Consider the following 21,841-nt stretch of genomic DNA (forward strand, 5'->3'; position numbering starts at 1 on the left):
TTATTTTGATCCTTAAAATAAAATAGCTGCAAATATTTTTTGTAATTCACAGCGTGGCCTGTGTTCAAGCAATAATGTGTCCTCCAATAAACATGACAACACGCTTGTTTCACCAGCGTCTCACCAGTATTTTGCTGTGTTTGACAATTTATGTTACCAGGCGACATGCCATTCAGCAACCTGCTGCCAGTGTGTAACACCTAGTTTTCGATTGCTTTTTCTACATGTAAAGCTAGGAAATTGCATCAATATTTCATAGGAGGCAGCATTTTCTTGTGCACAGATTCAATGGGCAAGGAGATAAACAGTGGGGTATTAATAATGCAGTGCGGTGACACTGACCTTATTTTGTGCCTTTCAACCTGCACTGATATTTTGATGCACAGTGCCCCGCTACTCTCTTGCACACAGGAGGTTTTCACGCTCTTTGTTCAAAGCCTGGAAAAAAAAAAGACACTTCCTGTTTGACAGAGGTTACATCACTGCCTAAACCACCTAAAGACATTAACAAAAATGCTGGGGCTACGTGCTGGTTTTTTTTTTAGGGATACACTGTGGAAATACATATCTTCATTTTCACAGAAACAATGTGAATGCTAAGTGTCGGTTTGACAACTGGTGTTGACAGCTGAGCAGATGCCTTGAAGGTGAACTGTGAGAGGCTTTGACAGGGGACTAAAAAGGCAGTGCAGCAACCTCTTCTTCGCGGCAGTATGGGGAAGATACTGAGCAGCCGAGAAATGCCTGTTAGTCCAACTCCAGGTCACCTGTGCAAATAAACATGTCTGAGAATATATTTGGTTTTTGAAGGGGAAAATCCAGTGTGGCTGCGGTGAATACGGAATTTTGCGCTTTGTATATGTCGTGTCAAATTTTCAACACAACATTTGAACATTGTTTTCAACTTTTGGAATAATAGTTATGATTTAAGTGGGAGCACCCTAAAATTACTCTGCTTTTTTAAAAAAGATTACATAAATTTGGTCGACAAAGGATTTTAACTACTGTATAATTTTAAAGGTGATTTGTGATTATTTGTGTAATTATTGTTATTTAAACATGTATATTGTGGTATTATTTTGTGGTATGATTTCTTTGTTATAGTTGGAGAGTCTGGTGAGGAGGATTTATCACCTGTACCAGAAATTTTTCAATACATTTTAATAAAACGTCAATGTGGGAAAGACATGAAGCACACTCAACAAACCAAAAATGTACAAAAACTTTAAAGGGTGGTTGAAATTGATAAAAATAATTCTGATTTCTTGTGATGACTATGATATAAAGTTCCTGACAATAATTTAATATTGTCATTTAACAACTTTCTGCAGAAATGTGCCACACCATGATTTATATACGATTGATATTCTGAGAAAACAATTATTATTAATATCATGATATCAATCTCATGATATTAATTATTATTAATATCATGAGATTGATATCAACCCTGTGTCCCAGTTTTTCAGCATTTATTTATTGCGCACAAACACCCTGACAATTAGATTGTAATGGAAAACAACAGACCTTCACCCGTATGATATTTTTCTCTATGTAATAAACAGCCTTTAATGACTCAGTAACATTTGAACGACTCCTTCGAAGTTTTTAGTAAATAATTAAATGAAAGTCTTAACTACAATTCAGCTATTAATAATCTGCAAACAAACAGATTATCCTGTTATCAGACATAACAATGAGCAACAGTAAAGGGCTGCGGTGTTGTGAGAGTGTAAAATGGTGTTAAAAATGACACGCTACAACTGAAATTCATCTCTGGAAAAATTTGTGGAACAACTCGCGCCACATGTCATGCATCACACTAATCCGTATTTAGCACCACTGCTGCCTATTTCCCCCATTTCCATCTATTACTTAAATACGATGCCAGTGTTACATATTCAGCCAGAAGATATCCATTTAAAATCTATAATTCATGTGTTAAACATTTTATTTGGCATGTTTTAAAAATAAATAACCTAAAAGTGTTTTTAAATATCTCTCTGACCCCTGAGACTGTGTGTGTATGTGTGAGTGCATGTTTGTGTGTGTGTATGTGGTCTGTCCATGAGCTTGTTCTTTCAATCATTAGTGGTTTAGCAGCGGTCATTTCTCCATGCAGAACAGAAAGACTTGTCCCAGTAGAAAGTTGCTTTAGAGAAAAACATCTGTGTGTTTGTGTGTGTTTGGCCTCTGGTTCACACATTTACAAAGGTGACAAACAGTGACTAAGCCCCATCTGCCAGGAGCTTTTACCATGAGTGTTATAACAACCAGTAATAAGTGTAAATAATAAATGGCCCATATCTTACCATGAGGGGGGCCTCGGCAGCACTGCTAAACTATTTAAGGTGCCTTGTTGATGGGAGTTATTTTTTGCTGTGGGGTTGTAGAAATTCTCTGGCTTCCCAGTAGAGTTTTGGCCTGACAATAAACAACAGTTTAATACTTTATCTAATCCCTGCCAGGAGGTGAGTCCAACAGCAAGCTCTTGCAGATGTTCACATCCAATAATCTATCCATAATTGATGAAACAGGGAGGTCAGATGTAATGGCTGCTGCCATTCCAGCAACAAATAAATGGTTATTGACAAAACAAGCCAGTGTGGCACTGAGTGGGGCTGTGAGATGACAGGCATAGAGCGGAGCGGAGAGGAGAGGCATGGAGGCGAGGCAGGAGGAGGGAGGCTGAACTCTGGACCACTGCTCCTCAGCTGGGCCAGCCGGGGCCAGACTGAGCCTAGAGAGAGAGGATGATCCCCTGGTGTAAGGTGGTGGACACACCCCTGAGGAGCCGTCAGGAGAGCGTAAACAGGAGGAGAATGAGAGCGAAAGAAGAAGGGGGAGGAACGAGGAGGGGAGGGCGAGCGGCATGGCGAGGTGAGTGCAACTGCATGGAGTGTGCTGAGAGCAGTGGGCCAGCTGTCCGCTCTTCTTTCATCTCTGGGCTTTATGTCAGATACAATCTACCTGACTGTCAAGCCTCGGCAACCATCGCACAGCCCTCTCTCCCTCTTCCTCCCTCTCACCTTCGATAACAACCCCCCCTGCTCTCTCCCTCCCTCCCTTCCTCTCCCTATCTATCCATCTCTCTGGTGGCTGTACAGAGGCGTCCACCTCTGTGTCCTCTGATTCTTCTGGCTAAATCTCTGAATGGTCTGCAGCATGCTTTATTCTCTGACTTCAAAGTCTCTGTCTTTTTAAAACATAAAGTAAGTGCATTTTCCACATAGAGCTACAAATTTAGCTAAAAGACGACAATTACACGATGCTAAATTAATTCCCTAAAATGGATTTCTGATGTATCTGCACTATTTTGCAACATTGTGTTGTATCTGTGAAAGCCAACAAATTCAAAATGCTGTATCTCATCTGCTACAGTGTATTTTTTTAAATGCTGAGTGCATAAATGCTGACATAACCCCCAAGTGATCCTGGAGACACAGAAAATAATAATTACCAGATATTATTGTGCTCAAATGTCTATGAATTATAATATATCAAGATGGGTTAATAGTGTAAATTATGGGAAACTGCTCGTAAAAAAAATTACCTCACATGTTTTATTCCTGTGAACTATCAAAGTGATTAGAGTTTCAGGCCTGAAGTACTTTAAATAAAATCCTAAAGTGAAAATATTATAATCCAAACCTAAGCGTAATATGTTACTCAGCAGGTTGCTTTCACCACTTACAAGTTTTAAAATATCGTGGGGTAAGAGATTTTTTTTTAATTCTGTTGCAGTAATATCATCTGAGAATTTCATAAGTTTCAGTGTTTACATGGAAGATATAGTAAAGGGGTGGTTAATGATGGACGTGGGTGGAGAACTGTGGGTCCTCTCTGGCACTTAACTGGAGTTAACTAACTAAATAAAAACCGTGCTTCCTCATTAACTGTTACATGGCAAATGTCTCTGTGTCGCACAACAGCGCACATGACAAGGAAAAATGCTTCGAAGGATTACTGAGAAAGCAGAGGACAACATGGTTTTCAGTGCTGGAGAAAAAAAAGGCCATTTTTAACTCCAGCAGAGGGGTAGTGACTCTCCCTCGTAGAGTTCCCTTCTCCACCGCTTAATTACTGCGTGCGATCATGAATATTTCAGGCATATGCTTTCCCACTTTGTCACTGGAGTTCAGAACTAAGAGAAACAAGTTCATATGCATATTAATAGGGGGTTTGTGGGTGGAGGGGGACAGGAGGACTAAGGGTTGCCAGTGTGCTGGTGACAGCAGGAGGAAATGGCACTCATTCCCCAGCAGCTGCTCTTTTTAGATCCCCCTCAGAGGGAACTGCCCGAGGAGGGCCTCCGCCACAAAGGGGATAAAGGAGATGAGGGCTCTTGATGGAAAACAGGCAAACAACCACTGGGACCCCTTCCTACCCCCCTTCAAACACTAATGCTAGTGCGCACTCGCACACACGCGCGCTCAGAAACCCTTGGCCCTCACTTAGCCGACCCCCAGGAGTTGTCAGGACCTCTTTAGCATTTTCCGCGGTGGCTGCTAAACTGTGCATTAGCACCAGGCTAACGGGACTGCTCTAATGACTGACTGAGACTGAGGAGAGATTTTTTTTTTTCCTAGCTATGTATAATGACAAATGGGATGCAGTCCTGAGGGAGGGGGGAATGAGCTGGGGCCCTGCAAGCATCTGAGGCCCCTATCGGTTGAAGAGGATCGTACTATTAAAATGACAATATAAATGTAAATCCTAAGTAATAATTCTTAAAAATGGCTGACGTGACCCTCCCCTGGATCATGTGCGTCACTGCACTAACATGGTCTAGGGGCAGCATTAAACGTTGTCTAATTGAATTTATGGACCTTTAAACACCACTTAGCACCCAGTAGAGCATAATGATATGCTTTATTTAACATATCTAAACAAAGACAATTACGGCATTGTGCAGGTTTAATGGTGCACAAAGTGTTCGCTCTCCACTTGATAAAGAGGCCCATTTGCACGTGTGGATGTCTTGCTACCAAATCCTCTGCAAATAAAAGCCTCTTCAGAAAAGTTGGTATTTTTTGCTGCATGTAGGACAACTCTTGATTAATTTGAACTCTGTCAAGTCTGCGCAGAGATATCAGGAACTTTCAATGGCAAGTTCAAAGGGAGCGCTAATTAGTTTGACCTTTCCTGTCATAATTAGCATGCCCATTCAACCTCCCACAATTTACCAGCGAGAACAAAAGAGGTAATGCTCAAGCTGTGTTTCTGGATAGAAAAAACATTCTCTTAATTGATGTTTTCAAACAATACATGACACTGTGTTTTGTTCCACATGCCCCTCATTTACACAATTCTTTAGATGGACACAGATCTAAAATACAAACACAGAAGTGCTCAACTTGGGCAAGTGTCTTAAAATGTAAGAACAGGAGCACAAAGACGAGGCATGCAGGGTGAGGCAATTAGAGCACTGGCAGCTATATCACTTCCTCTAACATGTCAGAGGTACTAAATGTGATTTATAGTGGGAGTTCCTGCTGGGCACTCTTAAAGGGGAAAGAATTGAGAGCCATTCAGGAGGAGTGTAATGGGGAGGGCTTAATAATACTATGTAAACAAATGGTTTTCTTTCTTTTTTTTTGTTGATTTTTTTGAGAGGCACAAAATGAATTCACCACGGCCAAAGACGAGACAAAAGCACAGATCACACAACCACGGCCAATACGTTCTGCTTGTGCACAAATGTGTGTTAAGTAATCTTACAACTGCAAAGCCCCTTGCTTAGGGTACTCAAAGTATTATTAACCATTTATCTGCAGCCAGGGTGAGCCAGTGATAGCCTATGGACAGGATTAGAGTACAAGTCTAATGCTTATATCTGCAAACACATCAGAATGACTGCCACAGCTACAATAAACCCTTGTGATCTGTTTCAGATCTTGTTCCACTTTCCCATCAGTCGTCATCACAGCCGCTATAATTCCCTTTCTTAGTGCCAAGATTTTTCTGTCTTTTTTCCCTTTAGAAAGAAGGCACAAAGAGAACAGGACAGAGAGGGGTGGCTTTTGTTTTGGTACCTCTGTGTCTTCCCCCACTCTTTCTCTTTCTCTTCCCTTCCCTCTGTGGGGCTCTGGTGTGATTATTACACTTTCAGTGGAGGATTTAACCACGGGCCAGTTGGGCCATCGCCTCGGGGAGGTCCCGATTTCAATGCGTGTGTGCTACTTTTTCCCCCAGTTTATTGCCTTGCCTTTTATTCTGCCAGACAGTCCCACTGACATCAGGGGGCTCTTAGAATAACTTGCCCGAGGCAATCAGATCCCTGAACCTTAAATCAGCCACCGTATACTGGTATAGGTTCCAGATCTGAAAATGAGCTAGTGCTAATAGATAAAGATAACTCATATGATGTTGAGGATGAAATTATTATTTTTTTACTGTTTTAATATTTGCGTAGTCTGTCAACCAAGGAAATGTTCATGTGCTCAACTTTAACAACCTTTAGCTGAGACTATAAAACAAAAATTGTGATTAAAAACACAATTTTGACACTTTTATATCTGATTGAGCATTTCAGCGCCTGGTTTTGTAAAGTGGATACCATCATGCCATCACATTTATCAGGACTCTATATCCAGTGCACATAATTGCAACCTGTAACAGCAATTAGTATCGTACCATACCTGCATTGCAAAAGCTTCAATATTGATGCTACTCCTCACACTAACCCAAATTTCAGCATTATCCTGAAACATTTAACATCTAAAACGTAAACCTCTTTACCGCTACAAGACATCAAAGAAAGTTTAAAAGTAATTGTTAAAAGTACTTAAATTTGATGTCATACTGATAACATATTTGGCATATATGATTTCTGTGCTCTCCAAACAATCTCTCTTCTTTCTCTAACGTCTTTTGGAGATGCAGAACACGGAGAGAGAAACCTATCGCTGTTTGGATCTGAAGGGAGGATAGCAGCTAAAATCGATCTGTGACAGTTTTTTAGTCTGTTAATTGGTCTATATGAGAATTTCGGCATAATTAGCATTTGGCAAAGTCAACAGGGACCCTCTTTTGTATTGATGGTCTTGGCCTCTCAATCCTCTGGTCAGTATAGACTGTGTGTGGATCAATGTGACAAGTCAAGTACAGGTCAAGCTTATGCAGAAACTTCAGTCAAACTATGATGAAATGAAAGAGATCAATATTCTTTTGTGCTGTGTGAATAAACGGCACTTGTATCCAACATTGTCAAACTGATGAGAATATAATAATAATAAGGAGAAAAAGACAAAGAAGAAGAAGGAGAAGAAGGAGAAGAAGAGGAAGAGGAAAGCTGTGGTATTGGACCTTAGAGTGCTGCATGATCTAACCCGAGACTGTAAAAAAAATGAAGTACTGGGGCTTTAAAAATGAACATGTTCAATGTCATACATTCGCAATTTTATGGTTAAAAGTTTTTATGTGGCGAACTACTATGAAAAAGTGCAATGCCCTTTCACATTACAGCAGCAGTGGTTCCCAACCTTCATGTCCTTGAGGGGTAGGAATCATTGAAGGATCCACGATACGATTTTATCATGATATAATATTATTGCGATTTTACATATGTTGCGATATGCTGAGTATTGCAATAAAATATATAGTGATTTATTACCTTTTTTTTTTACTGTAAATTATGTCCCCAAAAGTTTGTTCATCTAACCTCAGCCATTTTTTGCAGCACAATATATCTAGTGGACTGAAAAAGCAATTGATTATATTATCCTTGTGAGCTACCTAAATCTTAATTTGTATATGTCACATTAATAATTTATATAATTAAAAAAATCGATACTTGGCACTGTGTTACAATACGATATTGCCACACAACTACCACGCTGTATCGATGTTTTCCCCCCATCCCTATTTGACTTCTCAAAATAAACCAATGTACACACCATGTAAAGCATGTATGATGCAGAAATATGGTTTTACTTCTGCCTGATCTTGTTTATGATCTGGCACCCTTCAGAGTTTTTGTGGCCCCTTTGGGGGTCCTGATACCAGAGTACGAAACCATTGTATTTTCACGTTGCATACAGAGTAACATACCAGTCCTCCATGGGAATAACAGCAAGTTTGCAGTGAGGAAACTTGGCCACATTCTGACCCCATTTGACCCCATCTGAAATAGACACACATGAGCAGACAATCTCAGAATTTACCTTTAATTAATCACATTTGTTTTTCTGATTTCAAAAAACACACTCTTTATAGGAAAAAGTAGACCCATAATCAATCAAGTCAAGAAAAAAAAAAAAAAAAAACACCATTGCGAAAAATGCAAACCAAGACATGATTAATTCACACCACTGAGTAAACACTTAATAATTTCTTAATGTAGGACTGTCAAAGGACCTGATTTGTTGGAGGCTGATATGTACATAATTAAGACATACTGTAATTTCTGTCCTGTGGGTGCGTACCCTTGCGTGTGTGTATGTGCTTCAGTGTATGAATGACGGCTCGAGGAGCCCATGTAGTGGGTAAATGCTGCAGAAGGCCAGAGTCTCAGGAGTGAGCACTGTGGATCCGTGATCTCTGATCTGTGTGGGAACTCAGCAGGACACTACCACAGACTCTGCTATCATATCAGCCGTCGACATAAACTCACATTTGCTGAGCTCCCATGTCTCCTGCTACAGGAGGTTTAGCATGTCTGAAATTGATGGCTCGCCCCTCCTAGTAAAGGTGGAGCAGGAGGAGCAGTGGTGGGTAGAGTAAACTAAAATGGTACTCAAGTAAAAGTACTGTTACTTTATAATTATGTGGACTAAAGTTGAAGTAAAAGCAATCATAGAATTAACTACTTGAGTGAGAGTAAAAAAAAATATATACCAAGTAAAACTACTCAAGTAGCGAGTAACTTTACTGGAAGCAATTTATTACATCACTATATTATGTTCAAACAGGTCCTCAACAGGTAATAACTACAGCTGCCCCCTGAAAGTCGAAGGTTTGAATCATCAGTCGAAGATCCCTAAGTCGACTGAGATTCCTCCAAGCAGCAGTAGTTTGGATGTTTTAGGCTTTTAAATTTAGCAGCAGACTGAGTGCTCTTTGCTTTTATGCTGCTCTCCAGTACAGACAGCTGCAGACCCAGGGTGAGTCTGAGCAGCTGCCTGGAAGAAGAGAGGCTTTGTCTGGTCAGGCTCTAAGATAGTGGTAGAGGTGGTACTGCCTAGAAGTGGTGAATTTACAACTCACAGCATCTTAATACAATACAGTCTCTGGCTTTTGTTTGATATCTAGTGTAGACAAGAAGATATTGTTGCATATAGGCCTATCCGATCCGTTGTCAGCTTAGTTAGCATGCATTCGCTTAGAGGGCTAACTTGGCTAATTTACTATACATGAATGTTGCTTTCACTCTAAACTTGTGAAGATTCTCAGTCATCCAGGTCATGGTAACCGTAAGTGCTATATCGTAGGCAACTGGACTTGCATGCATTTCTTGAAGACGTTAGGCCTCTCATCCAAGAAGCTTCCTCAGTTCTGACTGAAGAAGCTTCTTGAATGAGAGGCAAAACGTCTTCAAGAAATGCATGCAAGTCCAGTTGCCTATAGTACAGCATTTATGATCACCCTAAATGTTCCGCCGAACCCTGTTCAAAGTGAAAGGTTCAAAGTGTCAATCTCTATATGGAGAAAAAGGAGCGAAAAGTGGAATATTTGTATTTAAAAGCAAAGTCGGATTCAACTAATTCTGAGTCCAGAACAGCCCTAGTATTAACAAATATGAAGCACAAATTAATTGCCGCTAAAATGCCATATCCAGAATCAGACAACTGACAAAACATCTGCTGTCAATGTGATATTCTTATTCTGGTATTCCCAAGATGTCCACCTTTTTGAGCTGACAGAGTAGGCAGCACATAATATGACTGTTGTTCCTTGTCATTTGAAAGGCAAACAGGGTCTGGATGTTGGGCCAGGGACGGTAACTTGCCTCCTCTGAAAGAGACGGAGGTGTTTCATCTATTGCCATGATCTTGAACTGGAGTCACTGTAGTCGTGAACGTGGTAGGGCCACAACTCCATTCCATCTACACTGCTATGATTCACTAGAAGGCTATCTTATCTTACGCTGTCAGACAATTGCTGTCGTGTATGTGAACTCAGCTGAATACGAATCATTTATAGCATAAACAAAGTAGTGAGAAGTGTGTAGCCCAATGTAATGGAGTAAAAGTTCCCTTTTTTTAAATCCCAAATGTACTTGAATTAGAATTAAAAGTATCCCGTAAAACAACTACTCGCAGAAGTACAATTTAAAAAATGAATCAAGTACATGTAATGGAGTAAATGTAACACGTTACTACCCACCACTTATCAGAAGTCAGAGCTCTAATAAGAAGTAATTGTGCTCTTGCTTTAGTCTGGCACACCATGAGAGATACAGGTCAACAAAACAGCTAAAATGTAGAGATTGTTAAAAACAGACATGGTTGCTTGGGGTTTATTTGTAGATCAGCTCCAATACGAATTAAAAAGCATTGCTGAGTTCTTGCAAGGCTATAAGAGGGGTCTTCACAGGAAAAGTCACGGATTTTAAACCACTAATTGCAGCTGGAATAAAGCAGCTGAAGCTATGCGTGAAAAGGAATGCATAGCTATAGTTAAAAAACAAGAAAAGTGCTTTAAACTGAAAAGAGCAAACATTGAATCATTGTTAAAATGATGTTAAGTTAAATTCATTAATATTGAAGCCTTGGCTTTGTTGAGACGGTTTTAAGTCAGATCGTATCAGCCTTTAAGATCTGAGTTTAAGATTTTATATGCAGTTTATGCAAGCAAAATGGGCCACTGCCACATCGAGCTCTCGCCTCACTCTTTATTGAAAGCTTTCTTAAAAACGACTGATAAAAGCCAAGGGCATCTTTAAGAATTGACACACTCTTTAAAACACACATCTCATGAAAAAGACTTAAAGAGGGCCAGTTGCAAATTTAATATAACTTGGGGGATGCAGCAGTGAAATACCATCAGTGTGCAGGCAGCGGCTGCTCACAAAGTAACTGCCTGGGTCTGAGAGAATACTACGCTCACATCACATCTAAAAGCCAAACACACTGGCAGACAGAGGCGAGGCAGGCAAGGCTGATGAAGAGTGAGGAGAAAAGGCAGGCTCAATTGAGCTGGAGAGATATACCCCTATTTCACCTTTTTGCATCACTTGCTTTTGTACTATATGTCCATTCAGACAAGAGCCTTTTATGGCATGAAAGCAAGGGTTTGATGAGTTCATCTAAGTAAATAAGCAAAAAAGAGAATGAAAAAAAAAAGTTTCATGACATGTCTGATTCTTCCAACACCCTCTGCAACCCAAAAAGACAAAGAAACCTGGACAAAAGAACTCAGTATTCAGAACAATGCAAGTCAAGAGCTCCCAACACATGAGAAACTTAAGTGTAATTCTGTTCACTTCTATTTTGATGCGCTTTTTTTTTACTCCATAAATATTTAATGAAATGGGTCCAAACCAAAGCTATATAACACTCCTGCATAACTGATGCTCACACCCGTGAGCCATCAACATTAGGGGCATGATTGAGTGCATTCAAATGAATTAAAACTGCACATTGATTACTTGATGGAATAAATGGGTCCTTCCCACCACATTCCCCCGTCATTCTTCAGCTCTGCTTACATGCAATAGATCCCAGAGAAAGCAGCACTGGCAAGACAGCAGAGAGAGAAAGGGACGGATAAGACCTTGGCAAATGCTCGTTTTGACTTGCCATATATTTTAAAATGATGTGTTGATTTGATCTCTGTGGGAAGTTAATTAGGTTCATAGATTGCTTCAGGTATTCTTCAGGTAATTCAGAGTGTCATGATCTCTGGAAAAAAACCCTGAGACCTTACTCTCTGCTCCAAACACAGTGCTGCATTATTGGGAGTAGCTAATTATTTTTACTGTGTCAGGGGTGTGCAATTTTGCCCGGTAGTAACATAGTGAAAAGGAATAATAATTGGAAAATCTAATAAGATGAGGCGAGCAGACACAAAGAACCTAGCCTCCATAGTAAAAAGTTAATGCAATTTACAGAAGTTGCTGTGATCCTCTGAGGCTGACGTTCGTTCTTCAACCTCACAAGTACCCTTTTTTCTTGCTTTAAATCATCATTATTAGCTGCCATTGGCCAGTAAGGAATAACTAATCATTTTTTTTTCAGTAGTGCCCTCTCCATTTTAACACTCAGACTGTCAATCAGGACTAAAAAGGCTTGAAGTGTCAGGACAAACAGTGTCACTGATATTGCATTGCAATTAATGGAAGACTGCAAAAATCCAAGTCTTTCTGCAGCAGCTCTGCTCTCACAAACCGAGGTAGTAGCTTCAGGATGAGCCTTAGGCGTCTCCCAGCTGTCAAAGTTGGGAGGATATACAATGAGGCCACTCATTTTCCGCTGAACAAGTTGTTCAGCTCAGAGCAGGTACAGGACCTGCAGGGTGGTTTGCATATTGGAACAGTGAAGGTTGAGAGAAGCAGAACCTCTCATTAAAACCTTCAGATATCATTAGTTCCTCTATCAACACTTTACACCAGCCAGCTCCTTTCCATCTCCTCTGCAGCTTTTCCTCTGTGGAGCAGCTGTCTTAAGAATAGCGAAACCTAACATAAACATGAATAAATAAATTTCCCATCTAATCACTCGCTTGAAAAGATTCATTCACACTCCCACCTTTCAGCCATATTTTATTTAAACAAAGGACATCAATCCTTGAATCATAAATAAAGGGGCTGCTCCATGCCAATTGTTTTAAAATGTTAAGCTATAACTAAAACCTCATAATGAAGCTGATCCGCAGAGACCAAGGTCAAAAGTAAAAATCATTTTGGTAATCCGATGTACAACAGTTCCCTTACACGGTGGCATAATTAACTTGAATATATTAATTCTTTAGTACATTGCTTATTGAATTATACATCCTCAATTTGCCTTCGACAATACAGTATATTGAGCAATGATGGTGAATAAGGAGTAGTAGATAAGACTTGTTGGCATATCTCAAGCCCCTGAGCATGAATTATTATCTCGTCTCACTGAAGGACATTCTGTTGGGTTCAGGGAAATCATGAACCTCCCCTGAATAGGCCTATTTGTCTGAGTAAGCTGTAATTGCTTTCTCAGGACATGGGGAAAAATTTCAATATTTTACATAAGTAACATTGTAAAACAAGAGTACACTAAGGCTGCAGTAACTGAAGCGCCTATCAAAGAGAAAGTTGTGCACAATGCTCTCCGTATGATAATAAATGTCTGATTGATGTATTTGTTCAATACCACTTGTGTCCAGCGATGGGCAGCAAGCAGAAGTTTGACTTTGGTCTTTGTCAGCAAACTCAGACTATATTTATTTTAACTTTTCATGAGGGTGGTATTTAAATCATAGCCAACCAATATGGGTTTTTGAGAGTTTGAAAAAGTTTATTTTTTCAAAGCTATATATCAGTCAATACTAATTTTTAAAGTAAACATACCTGCTACATGTGTGTTTGTGTTTGGATGTGTGAATATTTGGGTCTTTTTTGATGCTGTATCAATGCCAGTTGTCAATGCACAGTAAAATGCACCAGAAGTTGGACCACATGACAGGCGACACCACTGTCAAGTCCTAACCTAACTTCCCTTTAATCAGACTTTAAGTCAGACTACCTTCGCCCAAGCAAAGAGCAAATAAGCCCCGGCCTTTTATCTCTGCTCAGGTTAAACTACAGTGGTTGGCCCAGCTCAGCTGGCTTGGCAGGTAACTTCATCTGAATGCCATGACCTGCTCAGTTCTCCAACCACCATCACTGTTCCACTAGTCTTACCACTAGCCATTAATAAGAAACCCCAAAGTCATGAGAAACCTAGCTTGAATTATGTGCCTTGATTTGTCATAACAATTAAATGATCATGGCATCAAAATTAATTTGTGAGAGTGTAAAGGCATTGAGACACTTGGGGTGTGAGATGAGTAAATGACGAAAAAAAAAGCAAATACTTCCCTGTGAATACTTCATATCAAAACTATTAATAATGGCAGCAATGCAAATTTGCAACAGTTTGAACACTTGTTCAATAAAAGTTTTTGATGCAGGGAGATTCACAGGCAGTGATGCCAATCTGAGACAACTACTGGCAGTCTGTCTGAGATACGTTGTGGTATGGCCTAAGATACTGTATGCTATTTTACTGAGTTTCCTTTAAGCAAAATACTCTGAGTGCTTTCGCTCTGATAAACAGACTCTTCCAGACTCTGGAACCTCAGTGTTGTTGTTTGAAAATTCTCACAAGTATAGGCACAAACCAACTGATTGATGCTTTTTTTGTGGTGCAAAAGTTTAGAAAATCAACCTTATTCTGAAAAAAAGATGTTGCTGCTTAATAGTCGTCTTTTTGTGTTAACGTACTCACGACAAAAACAACAGTTCCAAAAAATACACTGACCTGCAAGTTAATCACACAAAAAATGTCCCCAGTTTGCAAGTGCCTCAAAAGTGCAGGCAAGTCCACAGGATCAGGAGGTGTGCACCCTCTGAGTAAAGGCTCAACAGTGTGTTCCAATCATAGACTGTAAAACACATAGCTACTGTAACATGACCCACTGATTTGTGGACTCCTATATTGAAGCCTCGAGTTCAGCATTTTGGCAATCTCCATCTTGGCTTTTTGGAGTGACCAGAAGTGACCAGATTTGGGCAAGAGGCTGGCACTGTGGAGGTGCAAGGGGTGGATCTGACTGCGAAGCTGAGGATACTAAGGGCAGACAGCCTGTCAGTCAAAGCAGCTCGCCCTAAATTATGCATAACTTTAAGCCTCAATAAAATGTAAACGAGTGAGTAAAATAAAAATTCAGCCACCCTACATTTGTCATGAAGGGGTAAATTAGCTGTAGAGACCAAAACCATGTTTTTGTATCAGGCTGTAAACATGTTTATTTATGCAAATTTCTGTAAATTTGGGCATTTTAACATGGGTGCCTATGGGGATTGACTGTCTTCGAGCCAGCCTCAAGTGGCCATTCAAAGAACTGCAGTTTCTGGCACTTCCGTATTGGCTTCATTTTTCAGCCCCTGAGGTTGCTGCTTGGTTCCAATGTCCCAGAACCACCCAGCAACAGCAAAATAATCACCTTTGCCTACCTCAAGCAACAAAGCCTAAACTCCCATCTACCACATTGTGTAAGGCTAATAATACATCAGGCTAACTAACGAGTCTATTGAGCTACCAGAAGTTCCAAACAATCTGTTAAACTAACTAGTCCGCTAAGCTAACTAGCATGCCATGTGACTAACACGCTATGTGAGCCACCACAGACCCAAATAATATTCTGCAGTTACACAACGACAATCAGCACACCACACACTTCTGTCTATGGCATGATAAGTTAGCAGTATAAGTGTACTAACTGAAACAAGGTATAAATATTTTTCATTTTCCACTTAGTGCCCTGCATTTAACTCACAATCCTCTCTGTCTGGGTGCTAGCTGAATACCAGTTTGACAAAGGCGGCGACACTGTAAAACTTCCCATTGTCTTGTCAGTCATGCCTGAAGAACTCAACATTCACATCTCTTATTCTCATTTTTTGATCCGCAAAAAATGGCAAAGATTCTTTTATATTCAAATGAGAACATTAACATTAGACATCCGGCATCACAAAGTCCCTCTCTGTTAGCATCTCATTTGAATATCTCATATCTTCAAGACACAGCTCAGTTAGAGTCATCTGGGCTTTTGTCCCCAGCACGGGACACCACAGGCAAGTCAGAGAGGTGTCACACATCCAGCCTAGTAATTTGTCATGAAAGAACCCTTTCCTGGGATGAAGGTAACGAGCTGTCAAGGTTATAATGGCTAGCATAAACATAGCTAATTAATTAGAAACCAGGTGACGCAGGGTAAGGCCACACTGCTGAGAGAATCCATAATTAGCTAATATGTTACATATACTCCTCAGAATATATTGTTAGAAAGGCAAAACAATTATGTTGGTGTGAATATCAACAAGGAGAGACTGATGAGGAGTCTCTCAGTGGCACCTGTAACAACCTCAAAGAGAGCATGCATTATAAATACAAAAGACAAGCCAGTCTCTATTAGAGATGAAGACCAAAAGGCACTCAGACAATAACATGTCAGCATCTCTTAAAGTGCACACCAACTCCCTCAGACGTCTCAAAAATGCCAAACAAAATGAAAATGGCATGCTCCGGCTCAGAAACTTGGCACTGGGTGAAAACTTTCGACAATGCTTATTCTCAGAGGACAGGGTTGTCTCTTTCTAGACTTTGATAGTAATATGCAGCTAATCCATCTATACCGTTGACTGGGAGGAGTGAAGGCTTTTATTGTGTCAGGTTCATAATATCATTTTGATATTGCAATTAGTGAATGAAAATAGAGATCAAGCATTGCCGTAGTTGTGAATTTAGCCTCAGCTAAACAAAAGCTGTGTGGGATCTAACATTCAGGTTCTAACTGAAAACTATAAATTGAGGCAAGGAGGTAAACATAAGCAGTCTGACTGACGGGTAACCTATATGTCTATAGGTAGCTTACAAGTGTGCCGTTTCAGGTTTACAGGAATCCGGTGTAATTACCACTAATTCCCATAAATATTGGGGAAGCTGAAGACACACAGCATACCAATTCTTCTGCCCCAGGCTATATTTCTAAAATTTGCTTTATTTGATTAATGATGAGCAAAGATGGAAATCCCTGCATATGGCAATGAATACATACTCTGTTTCTTGAGACTAGAGGTTTCTGTTTGTAGATGCAGATTGCATATCATAATCTAGACAGCCATACACTTTAGGTTGAAAAGGCCTCAATCTCTAAGTGTTGAGAGCTTTTTACTGGACTCATATAGCAATCCAACATTTACAGTATCATATTGCAAAATAGATAGTCTATCTGTATCAGTGATGGTATGCTAGGCTTGTATATTGTGGAGATTACAAAGCCCTCTGACACAAATGTATGATTCATATACATGAAGCCGACTTGACAATACTGTTATCTATTATTCAAACAATGCAATGTGAGGTTTGGGGGGCAACATAGGATGTGACATGGGGAGACAAGGGACGGATGCACGGACCATCACTATCGCACTTTTAGCTAGCATAGATAGCGATGACTCTCAGTGCTTTTGTGCCATGAAAGGTTTGAGAGAGTCCTCTTAAGAAGATCGACTGCAGCAGGGACTTCAGATCAGAAAATGCTTCCAAATGTCGTTCTTGGCTATTTCATCACAAGTGAGTAGTGGCCTCAGGAGACCCATAGTTGAGCAGTAAAAGTGTTTTTTTTGCACACAAGTGTACTGCGGAAAATCACCAGTATTAACATAATTTACCAAAAGAAATTTGTGATTATGAGTAGAGCACAAAAATAATTACATATTTAGTTCCTGTTTCAGCTGAATGAAAACCATTTTAAATCACAACCTGAGCAGCATCACAGTGTTTATCTCGAACTCTGGCTCTTCATGTTACTGGCACAAAAACATGAGTGGTTTAGATGCTTTACACATGTTCTGTGGTGTTTCTTAGCTGACACTGCTGGTTAAAATTCAGGATTTACACAAGTGCAAGTGAGCAGCAAAGGGAGGAAGGCCTTGCAGTCAGGAATGTTGAAGGGAAAGCACATTTGGAGGGAGACATGGCTACTCAGCATAAAATTCTGAGCCATAGGAATGCCATGATGCAAAATGTTCCATCCTATAGATTACTGTACGAATCCATTTACATTTGGTTTATGCAGAAAATATCAAAATAAAACAAAAGTCCATTTTATGTACACCTAACTAGTAACTACTGAGACATAATGGATAAATATTAAAGGAATACTTCCCCCACAAAATGTTCATTTATATATCTATTATTCATCATGTGTTGCCTTTCATTTGTGAGAAACACTTTGTTACTCTCGCATGTCTTAATGGTGAACGAAGAATCCAAAAACAGCAAACATTCTTGATGAGTTGCCATAAAGGTGAACCACGTTTATTAACAGCAAAACTACCAAAACATTTGTTTACAAACTCTCACAAAACTCACGCAGTATAATCCAAGTGTCATTTATCCAGTCGAATGCTAAGTACTTCCAGAACACATGCAATTAACACTAAAACCTTACTATTTAAAACACTTCCACATGTGTGTTTGAACTCTGCTCATGCATTCCACTGAGTTACCCAGATGCAAATTTGTCCATGTGTAAGCAGAAGTGTTTTAAATGGTAACATTTTAGCAGAAAATGCATGTGTTTGGGAATTACTGAGCATACGACTGCATGAGTTGTGTGAGAGTTGGTGAACGCATGTTTTGATATAGTTTTCAGTTGTTAAAGACAACCCCCATTTACTTCCAATTCATGAAGCATTTTCTCGGCTTTCGGATTTTCCCTTCATCACCGAGGCACTCAAGAAAAATTCAAGGAAACATCTGGTAAGAGAGGGCGGCACGGTGATGCAGTGGTTAGCATTGTCGCCTCACAGCAAGAGGGTTGCTGGCTCAAACCTGGGGTGGGGGAGCCATTCCTGACATTTCCCATGTCAGCGTTGGTTTTCTCTGGGTACTCCGGCTTATTCCTGCAATCCATAGACATAATTGGTGACTCTAAATTGTCCATGGGTGTGAATGTGTAGGTGTGAATCGTTGTCTGTCCCCATGTGTCAACACAGCTCGCCTCGCCTCTCGCCCAGTATTAGCTGGAATAGGCTCCAGCCTCCCATGACCCCAACAGAATGAGCAGTTGCGGAAAATGAATGGATGAATGGGGTAAGTGATTTATGGTCATTTTGTGGGTGAAGTATTCGTTTAAGCACAAAATTAGGTTGAAATAGTGTTATCTCCTTCATCAATTCTAAACTATCAAGAAACTGGTTTAATACTGTTTTCAGGTTCATGTCAGTCTCAACCGTAACATCTCTTTTGTTCTGTTAACATCTCTAAGAACGTGTTACACCATATCCACCACTGGTCTTCTGTTTCAGTTCAGAGAATGGTACGGTCCACTCTGACAGTGAAGACTCATGTACCTGCCAACAGACAAATGGACTGTCTGTTTCTCTCCATGTACAGGTCCTGAGAGCTTACAGTCATGTTACACTGGACACACAAACCAGTTTCCAGACAGAACTATTCAGGTATCAATATTGGCCTTTTCACTGACAAAACTAGTTGTCACTCATAAATTTCAAAATGTTATACATTCAAAAAACTTAAGCATGCAATATTTATAAATGCTTTTGACAAGAAATGCTTTGTGATTACTTTCTTTCTTTCAGATGACCTCATAGATTTTGCTGCATTATATGTTGAATTTGGCATTAAAGAAAGAACAACTTCATATGTATATTTTTAAGTGCAAAAATGCTCAATGATACTGACACAAATCCTTGTATGATAAAGGATTTTATATATTCAAACTATCATTTTTTTTGGCCCAGACTTTGTATTGTGAATTAAAGTCTGCATCTTCTACAAGTCTGACACAGTAATAATAAAGAGAAGGTGATTCTCCACAACTTTCTGTGAGATACAACCCCAGTGTAATCTGTCTCTTAGCTGTATTTCACAATAAGTCAACACTGGATTTATTCTGAAAATAAAAAACTATTCAACAAGTTATTAGTCAGAGTGTTTTATCAGAGAGGCTCAGCAGATTTAGTGTAAGTTTCAGCAGCCCTGACTTTAATTTCCCTTAGCATTGCAGATGCCATGGATGAAACCATTTCCATTTCTCTGCCCTCAGGCTCCTAATGGTGCTGCTGTGGTTCCTGCTGCTAAGGGATAGCTGCCACCACCCCCCTCATTTACCTGCTCGGTGGTGCGGCCCAAGCCTCGGTCAGGAAGTGCTGAAGCTGATCCAGCTTATCGGGCTGGCTCCTCCAGGGGCTTCTGCCACCATATGGCTGACCCAGGCCCTGCAGCCTCCCCAGGGGTGACTCGTGCCTGGATCAGAGTAACAATTCTGAGTATACGGCTCTCCACGTTACCCCTCTACCCCCAGCATGACTACACAGATGTTGTTTCAGCAAATTCCTGAAAATGTGAACTAAAGTTGGTAAATGAAAAAGAAGTTGGGGCACTGGAATCATGCAAAGAGGCTAAATTGGATCCACCAACCTTTAAATGTGTCTTATTTATATATCAGACATGTTACATATCAGCTAGTCAGGTTCCTCCCCAGTACTTTGATGTAAAAACACAACAACTGCACAGTCTATCAGGTGGACAGAGTGCTCTACCTGTGGCAGCAATCACCACAATACTCACAGCACCATGTGGGAGATGCACTTTCCAGCTGTTTCACTTTTCCAGGCAGTGCCCTGACATTTTAAATATGCTTTCACCAGTAGTTTCAATGGTCCAGCGTCAATATTTGCATGCTTTTTGTCCCCCAAAGGCAACAAAAGAGGATAGAGAGAAGGTAGAGGGGGAAAAAAGCCAACAGTTTCTACACCCGCCAAAGCTGTATCTAAATGTGTCTTACATCTCTGCACCCTGCTAGGCCCCCCATCTCTCTCATCCTTCGTTCCTCTCGCCTCCTGGAGGGCAGAGTGATTGAGGGGCGCTACCCCTTCCTTTTATCCTGCAAGCGAAGGCCTGCCTCTCTCCATAGTCAAAAACATCAACTGTAGAGGTGTAGTAAAAACGAGGAAAGCAAAGGGGAGGGACGTGAAGTGTCACATATTCCCCTACAGCACAATGAGCCATGCACAGGTTAGATGCAAGGATATGGAAAGTCATTATTTGCAGGCCTAAAGGGATGTAGCTGTTACACAGGCCAGATGGCATATCAACAACAGGCAAAAAAGGACAACCTATTAGAATCCTCTGTAGTATAGTGGTTTGCTATCAAAGACCTACAAAGGCCTTGTTGTGGCTACCTTGTTATCTAATTTGTGTATGTTTATTTATGTGCCATGTGTATTGGGTGCCCGTGGGAGTTTGAAGATGTCATTTACATGTTTGAGTACAACAGGGATGCTTAGAAAGTGAAGACAGTATGTGTTTGTACATGTAAACATTTAGTGTTGCAAAAGGAGAATTCAGTCACTTAAGGGAAGATTCATTCTTCGGATGCTCTAATTATTACTTCGAAAAATAATAATAATGATGAAGATATAATTGACATCACACTTAAGCCACTTATTTTGGGTATTTGACTTTACATAGTGTGATTTTAAAGACTTGTTCATTGTTCTGTTTTTTCACTTTGCAGTTGATATAAAAAAAAATACATAACAAAACAGCATGGATATATCGAAACAGACTTTGAAAAGCAAATGATTTGAAGCAAATGTACAGTATATCTACTGTATATATACTGTTCAGCATGTGCCACTTAATCCCCAATATTTAAAATATATACATGATGTAATACATTTTATATATAACAATCTGTGACAAACGTGAGAAAAACATAGCACTGCATCTGGAAGCCAACTAATATTCCAACAAAGCAGAGCCACTCCACAGTCAGTATATCAGACAATAAGACATCATGAATACAATTACAGCCCAAATGTACCAGTGCAGAGACAAAAACAGACTGAAGACAGTTAAAAGCTATCAAAGAACAAAGGAGACAGCACATAGAGGAACATCAGGTTTCGGTTATTGCTGGGTTATTGCTGGCTTTGGAGGCAAGAAGCAATTATCAGCGAGAACATCAGTAAAAGCATGGAGCTGTTGACATAAAAATGTCCACTTCAGTATTGCTTTGCAGCTCATTCCAGTTACTGGGAACAGTAAATTGTAATGAGGAGAGCCTGATGGAGGCGTTAGCTCTGGGGACTGTTAACTGACGGGCAAATCGGGTATTATAACTG

General features: G+C 40.1%; 1 long non-coding RNA gene across 1 annotated transcript in view; it reads right to left on the minus strand.

Annotated features, from left to right (window-relative positions):
• Nucleotides 1–391: 391 nt before the first annotated feature.
• The window catches only part of LOC125885649 (uncharacterized), a 43,631-nt gene continuing 22,181 nt past the window's right edge, over nt 392–21,841 (minus strand). Inside the window, exons 3-4 of the long non-coding RNA XR_007448920.1 lie at nt 19,824–19,958; nt 392–438 (exon numbers count right to left, since the gene is read on the minus strand). This is a non-coding gene — a long non-coding RNA (uncharacterized LOC125885649). The remainder of the gene's footprint in view (nt 439–19,823; nt 19,959–21,841) is intronic.

Source organism: Epinephelus fuscoguttatus, linkage group LG3, assembly GCF_011397635.1.
Source record: "Epinephelus fuscoguttatus linkage group LG3, E.fuscoguttatus.final_Chr_v1".
In the NCBI taxonomy this organism is placed as follows: Eukaryota; Metazoa; Chordata; class Actinopteri; order Perciformes; family Serranidae; genus Epinephelus; species Epinephelus fuscoguttatus.